This window comes from Triticum urartu, chromosome 3 (genome assembly GCF_003073215.2).
Source record: "Triticum urartu cultivar G1812 chromosome 3, Tu2.1, whole genome shotgun sequence".
In the NCBI taxonomy this organism is placed as follows: domain Eukaryota; kingdom Viridiplantae; phylum Streptophyta; class Magnoliopsida; order Poales; family Poaceae; genus Triticum; species Triticum urartu.
The window spans coordinates 510,751,021-510,756,220 of record NC_053024.1 but is presented as its reverse complement, the minus strand read 5'-3'; positions in this window follow the sequence as shown (position 1 = coordinate 510,756,220).

Genomic DNA, 5,200 nt, shown 5'->3' with positions numbered 1-5,200 from the left:
TATTGCAGTGAAAGTTGATCCAGGCAAAAGAGGTGGATAGATCAATCTAAGCATCACTTATTAAGGAGATTAGATACCTTATGTCTCTTCAGAAATCATATATTACTCATATCAGTCATGGCCGAAATAAGATTAGTGATAGCTTAGCTAAGTTTGCTCGTTTAGAAGGTACAACCATGACTTGGATCGGTTCGGGGCCTTTCGTTGCTACAGAACTGGTTGCGATTGATTGTATGAACCTTTTGAGTTGAGCAATACATTATTTTACCCACAAAAAAAGAGTGATTTTTGTTTTTTTTTGTCATGAAAACATGATATCAACACAAGTTAATGTCTTAGTGATCTAGCCAAAACTACTTTATCGTACTAACCACATGATGTATGTGGTAAGCAACCTAAAAAAACTTTCTCGGACTAGTAGAGCATCATTTTGGAATTGATGTAACCTGTTGCCGTTTTCTTGTAGGAATGGAACATTTTTCTCAATATACAGAAAATATTAGTTGCCTGCCATTTTCATTAAGGTGGAGAAAGAGTTAAATTACATGATTTAGGTGAAGAAGAACATCCTCTTGATCACCCAAAGAAAAAATAAACGGCACACACTGTCTAGCAATTCCGCTACTCCTCTCTAAACCATGCCTCAATCTGCCTTGCAAGTAGTCACTGTTTATGCTCTTCCACCACCGTTACTACAACCTTTTGCACCGCCGCAACCTCACCCTAAAAAACCCTAGAATTCCTTTCAAGCCATATTATGTGTAGCCCCACAATCAAAATCGTAGCTAGCTCCTTCATTCTAGCACGCGACAACCTTTCCTCCATTGAACACCACCACTCTCTCACATGATCGTCTGTATAGGTGTAAATTGTGTAAGCCTGAAATCACGCAACAAGCGAAACTAGAAGTACCTCGCGAATGAGCACTGAACCAACAGGTGATCGATAGACCCAGGAGCCTAATCACAAAGAGGGCAACATGCAGGGTGAGGGAGCCCCCTTCTAGCGAGACGGTCCATCGTCCAACATCGATTCCTCATGACCAACCAAGTAAAAACTTGTTCCTTCGATGGTGAATGATTTTCAAAAGCGCTTTTGCATAGTTGGTGCTCTCGGTGCCAAAGAAGTATGTGAGGTACGCCTTACATTTTGCTCTGTGAACACTGAGCGGATTCCGCCCCGGCGGTCGGCCTTCGTGGGGCATCCCTGATCCCCAAAAATGAGAACCCCCACACGCGGGCGGGCCGCCCCAGTATACTGGCTTCGTGCCCCTTCTTTTGTTAGATGGTAGGAAAACCATTTCTTGTAAGGTGCGTCAGGTTTTTGGCCAGTTTTCTTGTGCAATTTAGCGCTTTTTAGCTCATTCTTTTATTTTTGACCTTTTTTTAACTTCAACCATTTTTTATGGAAAAAGTGTTTATGGTTTTAGAGAATTACAAGAATTAAAAAAGGTCTTAAAATTTAAATAAAGATCGCAAACATAGAAATATTCATGAATTTTTAAAGTGATGAGAATTCTAAAAATGTGTTTCTAAAGTATTTAAAAATATTCATGAATTATTAAACTCTTCTTGAATTCTTAAAATATTAATTAGAGTATGGCAGGTGTTCGTTAATTTTTAAAGTGTCCATGAACTTTAAAAAATATTCACAAAATGCTCATAAATTAAAAATATCTCATCAATAAATTATTAATAAAATTTTAAAGATACAAAATTTTAAAATCACAAATTTTCAAGAAAAAATTATGTTTTAAAAAATGAATAACAATGTAAAAGGAGAGAGAATAAATGGGGGAAGGAGAGAACAGAAAAATGAAAAAGGGGAACAAAAAGTAAAAAAAATGTGCAAAAGCAGAAAAAGCTCAATAATAGGAAGAAAACCAAAAAAAGTTAGAAGAACATTTCGACGAAAACCATCAGTTCTCAGTTGTCCCATGTACCGTCCAAAATATCATTAGAACCGACGATACAGTTGTTAGCGCTAAGGTCCGTAGTAGGTTACCTTTGCAAAGTTCACTCCATCTTTTCTGATGGTGACAGGTGGCGGATCGGAGGTTGTTCATTTGTGCTATTTTTCTTCTTATATTCCCTTTTTTAATGATTTATCTCCAATCGTGTGTTGAAATCCCATTTTCACCATTGTGTTTCCTATGTCGAGATCTTCAGAATTAGATCCATGTCGATAGGTTTTGATGAACTTTTTTCTGACAAAATATGTGCTCTAAACTGCAGTAACCTGTGTTTCAAAAATGTACCAAATTGTGCTTCAAACCATACTTAAATGTTTTTTTTGTTTTTTTAGGGACAAAGTTGTGCTTTCATGCAGCATGTCCTTCTCGCATCAAAGCATAATTGTGTTTCACCTTTTTCAGAAAAAGCATTATTGTACTTCACTTTTCAACGAAGCACAACTGTGCTCGTCACTTTTTTCAAAAAAGCGCAGTTGTGCTATCACGTTAGAAGCATAACTGTGCTTCCGTGAAGCACTAGTGTGCTTTCACGTACCTGCCGGTTTTTTCTTTCAGCAAGACAAATAAAAAACTAAAAATAGAAGGAAAAAACCCGGAAAAAAAATCCCGATGCAAGAAGCATCCAACGCACGCCCTTGTGGCGCGCGCCACATATGACTCGAAAAAGTGTCCAGTAGTTTCGTCACATTAGGGGTAACCTCCTGATTAGCTGCTCCCATATTTTTTGGAAATTTTGAAAAGATTCCTTTTGGTTATCGGGTTTGGTTTCTCTGGCTTTTTTGGACCGGGTTTTTTTGGGGTGGGGGTGGGGGTTCACTTGTGTTTGAATTTATTCATTCACTTGCACTTTCGTTCGTGTTTTTTAAAATTCATGAACATTTTTTCATCCTGAATTTTCTCAAACTTATGAATACTTTACAATGTTTTCTTTTTTATTAAAAATATGAATACTTTTCAAATTCATGATTACTTTTTAATCTTGTTAATGTTTTTTCATTGAACATTTTTTTGAATACGCAAACATTTTTTAACTTTTGAACTATTTTGCCAATTTTATGTACTTTTTTAAATTCATGAACTTTTTTGTATTACACACATATTTTTTTCAAATTAACCAAAGAAAACAACTGGTTTATTTGACACAACAAACTAGTGATAGGCACGCGATTTGCTTTGGAACCGGTGATAGCTGCTACCTCTTGAGCACTGCGTTGGTTTCCCTTGAAGAGAAAAGGGTGATGCAGCAAAATAGCGTAAGTATTTCCCTCAGTTTTTGAGAACCAATGTATTAATCCAATAGTAGGCTATGCGCGAGTCTCTCGCAGCACAAAACAAATAAATCCTCGCAACCAACGCGATAAGAGGTTGTCAATCCCTACACGGTCATTTATGAGAGTGAGATTTGATAGATATGATAAGATAATATTTTTGGTATTTTTATAATAAAAATGCAAAATAAAATAAAAGTGAAAGTGCGTTATATCGACTAGAGGGGGGTGAATAGGCGATTTTTATGAATTGTTCATTGAGGAATTTGCAGGTAAGGAAATTCCTTAGCAAAGAACTACTAGCAGCGGAAATTCCTTAGCGAAGAACTACGGCTAGGTATTTAAATCTGAGGACACACAGTCCTGAACACGCAGCTCAGGACACTCAGTCCTCACCGTATTCCCCTTGAGCTGAGGTCACACAGACCTCGCCCAATCACTCGTGGTAAGTCTTCAATGACTTCTGAACCTTCACAAACTTGGTCACTCGGCGATCCACAATTCCTCTTGGATGCTCTAGACCATGACGCCTAACCGTCTGTAAGAAGCACAGTCTTCAAAGGTAACAAGCGTCGGATCCACGCAGGATCAATCTCTTCAGTGATGCTCAATCACTTGGGGTTTGTAGGTGTTTGGGTTTGGGTTTTCCTCACTTGATGATTTTCGCTTAAAGTCCTCGGAGGATGGGATGCTATCAAATGACAAGTGTCAGTTTTTCTCGGAGCAGCCAACCCGCTAGTGGTTGTAGGGGGCGGCTATTTATAACCTAGGGAGCAGCCCGACATGATAAGACATAAATTCCCTTCAATGATATGACCGTTAGGTGGATAGATATTTTGGGACAGCTGGCGCGTAGCACAGCAACGATCGGAATTTTGAGTGGCGAAATCCTCAGGGCTATCATGTTCCTCACTGTGTATGCAATCCGCACTGGCGAATTCCTTACTCCTCAGTCAGAACAAATTTCTCAGAGACCAGAAGAACTTCGTCTCTGTCACTAAAGAATATGACTCGACTGTATGAGATTTTGAGTTGAGCATCACATGGAAATTTTTCCTTAGTATTTTATCGACCCCCTTTAACAGTATGGTGTTTCCTATGACTCAAGAAAGAGAAAATGAAACTACAAAAACAAAAGTCTTCACACTTCATGTTCCTCGAATGAATACCAAGTCTTCAAGGTCACACCAATTTCTTCAGTTTCAAAGTCTTCAGAAAGTCTTCAGAAATCCAAAGTCTTCAGTCGAAGAACTTCATTTTTAGGGGTCAACTTTCTCTGTAAATATCAAACTCCTCATAGACTTATAGACCAGTGTACACTCACAAACGCATTAGTCCCTTAACCTATAAGTCTTCAATACATCAAAATCACTAAGGGGCACCAGATGCACTTAAAATCTCCCCCTGTTTGGTGATTGATGACAATATAGGTTAAGTTTTCAACGGGGATAAACATATGAAATGTAAATACTGATATTGAGGAATTTGATTGCAAGATATAGAAGAACTCCCCCTGAATATGTGCATGGTGAGGTATTTGCTTTTGAAGCATTGCACACTTGAAGAGTAGATCTCCCCCTATATCTTGTAATTCATACACACATTTGACATATCACAATGAAGAATTTGAAATGCATGATGAAATATGATGACTGATGTAATTCAGCATGCGTGCATTAGCATATATGAGGAATAGGCATGCAGAAAAACATATCAAAAGTATCAGAGCACCATCAGGTTTAAGTTTACAACTCGATCCAATAAAGTCTCAGAAGAACGAGAGTTGTAACTTAACAAAAAACGCTCATATAGAAAGACCCGCTTGAAGACTAACTCAAAATTCTCCCCCTTTGTCATCAAATGACCAAAAGGATCGAATATGAGGACTAACGCCCCTGAAGAATATCAAGTTGATGAAGGAGCGCCAGCGTTGTTTGGGTCGTTTGTCGTGGAAGGGCCT